This window comes from Piliocolobus tephrosceles, unplaced genomic scaffold (assembly GCF_002776525.5).
Source record: "Piliocolobus tephrosceles isolate RC106 unplaced genomic scaffold, ASM277652v3 unscaffolded_32014, whole genome shotgun sequence".
Lineage (NCBI taxonomy): Eukaryota > Metazoa > Chordata > Mammalia > Primates > Cercopithecidae > Piliocolobus > Piliocolobus tephrosceles.
Genome location: NW_022315438.1, coordinates 1 through 10,071, shown reverse-complemented (window position 1 = coordinate 10,071; position 10,071 = coordinate 1). Strand labels below are relative to the sequence as shown.

General features: G+C 49.7%; 1 non-coding gene across 1 annotated transcript; it reads left to right on the top strand.

Annotated features, from left to right (window-relative positions):
• Nucleotides 1–8,816: 8,816 nt before the first annotated feature.
• On the top strand, nt 8,817–9,032 carry LOC111528160. Its single transcript, XR_002726883.2, has one exon. It is a non-coding gene; the product is annotated as a small nucleolar RNA U3 (small nucleolar RNA).
• Nucleotides 9,033–10,071: the final 1,039 nt, after the last annotated feature.

Genomic DNA, 10,071 nt, shown 5'->3' with positions numbered 1-10,071 from the left:
TCCAAACTAGTTTTTTTTTTTTTTTTTTTTTTTTTAACTTCTTTCTAAGGCCAGGCACGGTGGCTCACGCCTGTAATCCCAGCACTTTGGGAGGCTGAGGCGGGCAGATCACAAGGTCAGGAGATCGAGACCATCCTGGCTAACACGGTGAAACCCCATCTTTACTAAAAACACAAAAAATTAGCCAGGCGTGGTCACGGGCGCCTGTAGTCCCAGCTATTCGGGAGGCTGAGGCAGGAGAATGACGTGAACCCGGGAGGGGGAGCTTGCAGTGAGCCGAGATTGCTCCCCCCCGCGCTCCAGCCTGGGCCATAGAGCGAAACTCCGTCTCAAAAACAAAAAACAACTTCTTTTTAATTTGCACATTAAATCTGAACATGCACAAAAGTGGAAGGTATGAGCCCCCAGTACCACCACTCAGCCTCGACCTCCACCTGTTTTTTTTTTTTTTTTTTGAGACTGAGTCTGGCTCTACCGCCCAGGCTGGAATGGGAATGCAGTGGCTGGATCTCAGCTCACTGCCAGCTCCGCCTCCCGGGTTTACGCCATTCTCCTCCCGCCCCAGCCTCCCGAGTAGCTGGGACTACAGGCGCCCGCCACCTCGCCCGGCTAGTTTTTTGTATTTTTTAGTAGAGACGGGGTTTCACCGGGTTAGCCAGGATGGTCTCGATCTCCTGACCTCGTGATCCGCCCGTCTCGGCCTCCCAAAGTGCTGGGATTACAGGCTTGAGCCACCGCGCCCGGCCCCCCCCTCCCCCCCACCTGTTTTTATACTTCCTGCCTCTACCCACCTTTGCGTGCTTTAAAAAATAAACCGAAATAGATGGAAAAACAGAGAATAAGAGAATAGAAACTATCAGAAAAGGAAGAATGTTACTTTGTGAAAAATTGTGTCTACTGAGTTGGAATATGAAACATGTTTGCAAAACTGTCCTCACACTTTGCTAAAACTCGTTTTTGAACAAAGCACTCATCCTGCACAGCCTCTGTGGGGAAGCATCCGACAGCATTTAATAACATTGTTTTGTTTTCATCCTATTCACTTTCATCGTTATTGGCTGTGAAAGTGACACAAAATTTCCACTTAAGAGTAGCAATAGATAAGGTCCCCCTTTAAGTACGAGTATTGACCAGGTGTGGCCGCTCACGCCTGTAATCCCAGGAACTCCGGGAGGCTGAGGCAGGAGGATGGCTTGAGTCCGAAAGTTTAAGACCGGCCTCGGCAACATACCAAGACCCCGTGTCTCTACAAAAAATACATCGATTAGCTAGGAGTGGTGGCACAAACCTGTAGTCCCAGCTACTCGGGAGGCTGAGGCAGAGGATTGCTTGAGCCCAGGAGGCGGAGGTTGCAGTGAGCCGAGATTGCACCACGGCAGTCCAGCCTGGGAGACAGAGCGAGACCCTATCTCAACAAACAAACAAACACCCCCCCCCCCCCCACCTATTTATAGAACAGTTTTAAGTTTTATTAGGTAGTTATAGTTGAGGGAGGGTGTGGTGAAAACACGAGAGTGGCCTCAGCCCAGTCCCACCACAGTCTGCGGAGCCGCTGTCTGTCCCGGCTCCTGGCCGGTCTGCGGCAGATCCCGTCATTTCTGCCTCGCTCTCTGCGTCTATGGGTACCGGTGCGTGGGTGGGTCAGTCTCTCTCTTGCGTTCTGTGTCTGTGTGGCCTGGGCGCTGGCGGGTGTGGAGTGGCCCTGCCTCGGGCCGTCCTTAGCACATCCCCCGCGAGGACCCCTCATTCGCTTCTGGGACCGGAAGGCGCGTGTAGTTCCGGGAGCCGCCGCAAGAGGGCAGAGGGGGCCACAGGATGGGGCTCTGCCCGTTGGTGCTGCCTTGGGATGCGACTAAGAAACCCGGCAGCCCTGGGAGGAACCGCACTTCCAGCGCCCCAGACGCAGATTCGAACCCGGCCTCCATTCCTAGGTTAAGGCTCTTAATCCTGCCACCTTGAAAATGGGTCACTGCAAGCATTAAATAGTGTGAGTATAAGATACCTAGTTTGTGAACCTGGTTTTCCCGTTTGGTTGGGGAACTGTGGACCTCCCACAGGGGCTGCGACCATTTGATAAGTCATACAATTTAAGGAATTTTTATTTCCCTAGTGCCTGGTACTGAGAGCAGTGAGCAAGGGAATGACATGATATAGAAAATGAAATAGAAGGAAAAGGAGGAGGGGGAGTGGAAGAGGAGGGGGAAGAGGAAAAAGAATACGATAAAACGCACTTAAAAAAATCCAGGGGCCAGACATGGTGGCTCACACCTGTAATTCGAGCGCTTCGGGATGCTGAGGGGGAAGGATTACTTGAGGCCAGGAGATCAAGACCAGCCTGGGTAACATAGTGAAATCCTGTCTCTGCAATAAATAAATAAATAAATAAATAAATAAATAAATAAATAAATAAGTCAGGTATGGTGGCGAGCACCTCTGGTCTCAGCTACTTGAGGCTGAGGTGGGAGGATGACTCGAGCCCAGGAGTTTGAGGCTGCACTAGGCAGTGATCATGCCACTGCACTCCAGCCTGGGTGACAGAGCAAGACTCTCATCTCTGGAAAAACAAACAAACGAACAAACAAATAAACAAACGAACAAACTATTATCCTACCCCTCATCAATAACTACACTGGGTTTTTGGGTTTTCATATATGGATTTGTGGTCTTTTTCTCACAGCAAACTCAAACATCCAAATATAAATTTATGAATATTTGCTCACAAACTCAGAAGTGCAAGAAATGTCACACTACTTCATTAAATTAAAAAAAAAATTGTTTAAGTACTTGTTTCATAAACATGCTCAACAGAAAAATTCCAAGCCACTTAGAAAGTATACAGAAAAGGCCGGGCGCAGTGGCTCACGCCTGTAATCCCAGCACTTTGGCAGGCCGAGGTGGGCGGATCACGAGGTCAGGAGATGGAGACCATCCTGGCTAACACGGTGAAACCCCGTCTCTACTAAAAATACAAAAAAATTACACGGGCGTGATGGTGAGCGCCTGTAGTCCCAGCTACTCTAGAGGCTGAGGCAGGAGAATGGTGTGAACCCGGGAGGCGGAGCTTGCAGTGAGCCGAGATCGCGCCACTGCACTCCAGTCTGGGTGACAAAGTGAAACCGTATCTCAAAAAAAAAAAAAAAAAAAAAAAGAAAGTATACAGAAAAAAAGCAAGAAATCTCCCCCTATCTGTGCGGTTTTATATTTCATGAATATCATCATAGAATTCGCTCCACAGAGCCTCAGTCTATCCATCTATATAGGATGAACGAATGGATGGACAGGTAAGTTTTTTGGTGTTTTGAGACTGGGTCTGGCTCTGTCACCCAGGCTGGGAGGCAGTGGTATGATCTCGGCTCACTGCAACCTCCACCTCCTGGGCTCAAGCCATTTTCCCACCTCAGCCTCCCAAGTAGCTGGGACTACAGATGCGTGCCACCATGCCTGGCTAATTGTTGTGTATTTTTTGTAGAGACGGAGTTTCACCCTTGGACGGAGTTCAAGCTGATCTTTTTATTTTTTTTTTAATTTTTATTTATTTATTTATTTATTTTGAGGCGGAGTCTCGCTCTGTCGCCCAGGCTGGAGTGCAGTGGCTAGATCTCAGCTCACTGCAAGCTCCGCCTCCCGGGTTTACGCCATTCTCCTGCCTCAGCCTCCCGAGTAGCTGGGACTACAGGCGCCCGCCACCTCGCCCGGCTAGTTTTTTGTATTTTTTAGTAGAGACGGGGTTTCACCGTGTTAGCCAGGATGGTCTCGATCTCCTGACCTCGTGATCCGCCCGTCTCGGCCTCCCAAAGTGCTGGGATTAAAGGCTTGAGCCACCGCGCCCGGCCTCAAGCTGATCTTGAACTACTGAGCACAAGAGATCCGCCTGACTTGGCCTCCCAAAGTGCTGGGATTATAGGCCTGAACCACAGCGTCCAGCTGACAAGATTTTTTTTTTTTTTTTTTTTTTGAGACGGAGTGTGGCTGGCCACCACCACGCCCGGCTAACTTTTTGTATTTTTAGTAGAGAGAGGGTTTCGCTGTGTTAGCCAGGATGGTCTCGATCTCCTGACCTCGTGATCCGCCCACCTCAGCCTCCCAAAGTCCTGGGATTACAGGCGTGAGCTACCACGCCCAGCAAGATTTTTTAAGACTGGGATCGTAATCCATGCTATTCTGTTTGTGTGTGTACAGCCAGTGACTTGTCATTATGTGTGTATGCCTGTGTGTTTTAAAAAATTAATTAGTAGAGGGCAGGCGCCGTGGCTCATGCCTGTAATCCTAGCACTTTGGGAGGCCGAGGTGGACAGGTCACCTCAAGTCAGGAGTTCAAGACCAGCCTGGCCAACACGGTGAAACCCCGTCTCTACTAAAAATACAAAAATTAGCCAGGCCTGGTGGTGCATGTCTGTAATCCTAGCTACTTGGGAGGCTGAGGCAGGAGAATCTCTTGATTCAGTGAGACAAGATCGCACCACTGCACTCCAGCCTGGACACAGAGCAAGACTCTGTCTTTAAGAAGAAAAAAAAAAAAAAAATTAATTAGTAGACTTTTCTGGGAGGAGCGGTTATAGGTTTACAGAAGAATTGAGCACAAAGAACAGAATCCCCATACATCCTCTCTCTCACACCCCTACACTCATTTCCCTATTAGTAACCTTTTGCATTATAGCGTGATACTTCTGTTACAGCTGATGCGCCAAGGCAACGTGCACATGGAGTTATTAAATAAGGTCCGTAGTTCACATTGCAGCTCGTTCCTGGCGTCGTACATTCCGTGGGTTTGGACAAATGTGTAATGCCGTATCCACCATTGTCACGTCATACAGAGTAGTTTCGTGGCCCTGAAAGTCCCCTGTGCTCTGCCTGTTCCTCCCTCCCTCCCCCAACCCCTGCCAACCACTGAGCCTTTTACTGTCTCCATAGTTTTGCTTGTCCAGAATGTCATGTGTGTGGAATCATACAGTATATGGCCTTTTCACATTGGCTTCTTTTGCTTAGTAATATGCATTTAAGGTTCTTGAATGTTTTTTCACGGCTTGATAGCTCATTTGTTTTTAGCACTGAATAATATCTAATTCTCTGGATGTACCACAGTTTGTTTATCCATTCATCTATGTAGGACTTTTTGTTTGTTTGTTTGTTTGTTTTTTTGTTTTTTTGAGATGGAGTCTCACTCTGTCTCCCAGGCTGGAGTGCAGTGGCGCAATCTCAGCTCACTGCAAGCTCTGCCTCTCAGGTTTAAGCGATTCTCCTACCTCAGCCTCCTGAGTCGCTGCGATTACAGGCGTGCGCCACCATGCCCGGCTAATTTTTGTTGTTGTTGTTTTCTGAAATGGAGTCTCCTGTCACCCAGGCTGGAGTGCAGTGGCGCCATCTTGGCTCACTGCAAGCTCCACTTCCCGGGTTCACGCCATTCTCCTGCCTCAGTCTCCCGAGTAGCTGGGACTACAGGCGCCTGCCACCACGCCCGGCTAATTTTTTGTATTTTTAATTTTTTTTAGTAGAGACGGCGTTTCACCGTGTTAGCCGGGATGGTCTCGATCTCCTGACCTCGTGATCCGCCCGCTTTGGCCTCCCAAAGTGCTGGGATGACAGGCGTGAGCCACTGCGCCCGGCCTAATTTTTGTATTTTTAGTAGAGGTGGGGTTTCGCCATGTTGGCCAGGCTGGTCCTGAACTCCTGACCTCAGGAGATCCACCTGCCTCAGCCTCCCAAAGTGAACACGTATTTTTTATTTTATTTTATTTTATTTTTTTAGAGACAGGGTCTCCCTCTGTTGCCCAGGAAGCTATTAAACCCCTGATCTCAAGTGACTGCCTGTCTCAGCTGCCCAAGTAGCAGGGATTACAGACACAAGCCACCTCCCCCGGCTCTATTTAGCACGATCTTAGTTCCAAGTTTTGGCAATTATGGGTAAAGCTGCTATAAACATATGTGTGCAGGCTTGTGTGGACATACGTTTTCAACTCATTTGGGGAGACACCAAGAGCTGCATTCCAGCCTGGGCAACAAGAGTGAAACTCCGTCTCAAAAAAAAAAAAAAGAAAAAAGAAAGAAAAACAGAAATGTAGGCCGGGCATGATGGCTTGCCCCTATAATCCCAGAACTTTGGGAGGCCAAGGCAGGCAGATCACTTGAGGTCAGGAGTTCAAGACCAACCTGCCCAACATGGAGAAACCCCGTCTCTACTAAAAATACAAAAATCAGCCACGCCTGGTGGCGCACCCTGTAATCGCAGCTACTCAGGAGGCCGCGGCACAAGAATCACTTGAACCCAGGAGGCAGAGGTTGCAGTGGGCGCAGATGGTGCCACCGCACTCCAGCCTGGGTGATGAAGTGAAACTCTACCGCAACAGAAATTACTCTGTCGCAGTTCTGAAGGCTCAAAGTCGGGAATCAAAGTGTCGAAGTCTCGAAGGAGGATCCTTCTTTGACTCCTCCAGCGTCTGGAGGCTACTGGCCATCCTGGTGTTGCTAAAACACCACGGGTTCCATCTAGGGCCTGCTGCTCACCTCACAGAAAGCCAATCACTGAGACAAACGATTATTGCCAAGGAAGAAGGCTTTAATCAGGTGCTGCAGCTGAGGGGATGGGAGGGATTTACCCCAGGAATGCAGGGGGTGGTTCAACATAAGAAAATCAGTTAAGGGCCGGGCGCGGTGGCTCAAGCCTGTAATCCCAGCACTTTGGGAGGCCGAGACGGGCGGATCACGAGGTCAGGAGATCGAGACCCTCCTGGCTAACACGGTGAAACCCCGTCTCTACTAAAAATACAAAAAATTAGCCGGGCGAGGTGGTGGGCGCCTGTGGTCCCAGCCACTCGGGAGGCTGAGGCAGGAGAATGGCGTGAACCCAGGAGGCAGAGGTTGCGGTGAGCTGAGATCCGGCCACTGCACTCTAGCCTGGGCGACAGAGCAAGACTCCGTCTCAAAAAAAAAAAAAAAAAGAAAATCAGTTAAAGTCATATACCGCGTTAGTAGAACAAAGGGAAAAACGCAGTCATTCCCGCTGACACAGAAAAAGCATCTGAGAAATTCTAACATTTCATGATTAAAACACAGAGAAAACTAGGAAACGAGGGCATTTGCCTCAACATGATAAAAGGTATTTGTGAAAACCCCACAGTTATCATCACACTTAATGGCGAAAGACTAAAAGCTTCCCCCTAAGATCGGGAACAAGACACAGAGGTTCACTTTTACCACTGCTAGTCGATGTTTTTTTCTGTTTTTTTTTTTTTTTTTTTTTTTGACGGAGTCTTGCTCTGTCGCCCAGGCTGGAGTGCAGTGGCGCAATCTTGGCTCACTGCAGCCTCTGCCTCCCGGGTTCAAGCCATTCTCCTGCCTCAGCCTCCCCAGTAGCTGGGATTACAGGCCTGCACCACCACACCCGGCCATTTTTTGTATTTTTAGTAGAGACGGGGCTTTCACCATGTTGGCCAGGGTGGTCTTGATCTCCTGACCTCGTGATCCGCCCGCCTCGGCCTCCCAAAGCACTGGGATGACAGGCGTGAGCCACCGCGCCCGGTCCAGTTGTGTTTTTATACACTAGCAAGGAGCAATTCAAAAATGTAATTAAGAAAACCGCTGGGCATGGTGGCTCACGCCTGTAGTCCCACACTTAAGAGAGGCCTAGGCAGGTGGATCCCTTGAGCCCAGGAGGTCAAGACCATCCTGGGCAATGTGGTGAAACCCTCTCCCTACAAAAAAATACAAAAAATTAGCCGAGCGTGATGGCGTGTGCCTGCAATCCCAGCTACTCAGGAGGCTGACGTGGGAGGATCACCTGAGCCCTAGAGGTCAAGGCTGCAGTGAGCCGTCACGTCATGCATCATTGCACTCCAGCCTGAGAAAGGAGTCAAATTCTGCAACATGTTACAACATGAATGAACCTTGAAAACGTCATTCTAAGTGAAATAAGCCAGATACAAAAGGACGATATTGCATGTTTCCACTTAGAGAGATACCTACAAGAATCAACTTCATAGAGACGGAAAGTAGAATAGTGCTTAAAAGGGTCTGGGCAGAGGGAGGAAAGGGAAGTTTGTTTTATGGGTAGAGTTTCAGTTTGGGATGTCAAGAAAGTTCTGGAGATAAATAATGGCGATGGTTACATACCAATGGCGACATGAATGTACTTAATGCCACTGAACTGTATATGTGAAAAAGGGTTAAGATGTTAAATTTTGTATCTATTTTATACCATCCCCCCTAAAAAAAATGGTTTTTCAGAGTCAAGATCTCACTCTGTCTCCCAGGCTGGGGTGCAGTGGGGTGACCAAAGTTCACTGCGGCTTCGAACTCAGCCAGCTTCCCTGGCTCAAACGATCATCCCGCTTCAGCCTCCCGAGTAGCTGGGACTACAGACGGTGCCATCACGCCCAGCTAATTGTTGATTCCCCCCGCCCCTTGGTAGAGACGGGATTCTGCTATATTGCCTGGGCTGGCGTCGAACTCATAGAACAAAGGATCCTCCCTCCTGGGCCTGGGCGTGGGCTCGCAAAACGCTAGGATTCCCCGATTACAGGCGGGCGCACCACGGCAGGAGCAAACACGTCCCGCTGTAAAAATTCAGTTTGTGATTGGCTGCCATTCAGTATTATGCTAATTAAGCGTGCCCGTTCTTTAAACTTCTTATAACAATTTTTAAAAATTACGTTTCCACCTAAAACGTTAAAATTTGTCAAGTGATAATATTCGAAAAGATGTTGTTGCCAAACTATTTTTCTATTTGTTTCCTAATGGCATCGGAAATGGCGACGGTATCTCGCCATTAGTGAAAAGTTAGCAGCAGATGTAGACCCAGCAGAGGCTGGCGAAGGGGTGTTAAGACTATACTTTCAGGGATCATTTCTATAGTTTGTTACTAGAGAAGTTTCTCTGAACGTGTAGAGCACCGAAAACCACGAGGAGGAGATGTAGCGTTCTCTCCTGAGCGTGAAGCCGGCGTTTGGTGTTGCTTCGGTGCAGCTGCCAGCGGCCATTGATGATCGTTCTTCTCTCCACTGTGGAGAGTAAGAGGGAGAGAACGCGGTCTGAGTGGTTTTCTTTCTTCTTAGTTGTAACGACAGGCTGGGTGCAGTAACTGCTGTTAGGCTGCGTTGGCCGAGTCTGGGGCAATGTGGCCTAGGGTTGGGGCATCGGAACGCAGCTGCTGATTACTTTTTTTACCAAGACCGACCCGCGGGGGAGGCTGAAGTGTCCGGTGGTTTCAGTCGCTGCTAGCAATTCTCTTTTAGCGGGAACAGCCCAGCACTTCGGAGGCCGAGGCGGCGCCTCACCTGACGTCTGAAGTTCGAGAGCAGCCTCACATTGATTCTGACAAAAAAAAAAAAAGCCCGTAGTGGGGCCAAGCACGAGAATGGCGTGAACCGGGTGGGAGGCGGAGCTCGCAAAGCGAGCTGACACCCCCCCACACCCCCTCCCCCCGCCCTCCAGCCTGGGCGAAAGAGTGCGACTCCGTCTCAAAAAATAAAAAGCCTGGAGTTTATTGCGGTGCATCCTATCGTCCGCCTCCCGGACGTTGTTATGAGCCGAGATCGCGCCATTGCACTGCAGCCTGGGCCACAGAACAAGAGACCCCGAGACCTTCTGGGGTGGAGTGGCGGGCGGGAAACGTCAAAAGAGGCAGCGAAAAGGCAAGAGAATGCAGAGACGATAGGATTCACCGCAATACACTCCACCAAAAGAGACTCCACCAAAAAAGGATTGCAGGCGGCGGCGCCCTGCTGCGTCTATTCCAGCTTCTAAAAGGCACTTGAGGCTGGGCGTGGGCGGGTCACGCCTGTTATCCCTTTTGATTTACGAGCCTGAAAGACTACTAGCTTGGGCGATATGGGAAGACCCTGTCTCTAAAAAATAAGACCGGAAAGGCGGTTCACGCCTGCAATCCCAGCACTTTGGAGGCCGAGGCGGGCGAATCAGCTACGGTCAGAAGTGGGAGGCCCGCCTGAACAACAGGGTGACACCCCGTTCCTACCAAAAAAAAAAAAAACGCAGGAGCCTGAGGGAAAAAAGACTGACTAAACCACCAGGACGCTACTCCAGGCTTTTATTTTTTGAGACGGAGTCGCACTCTTTCGC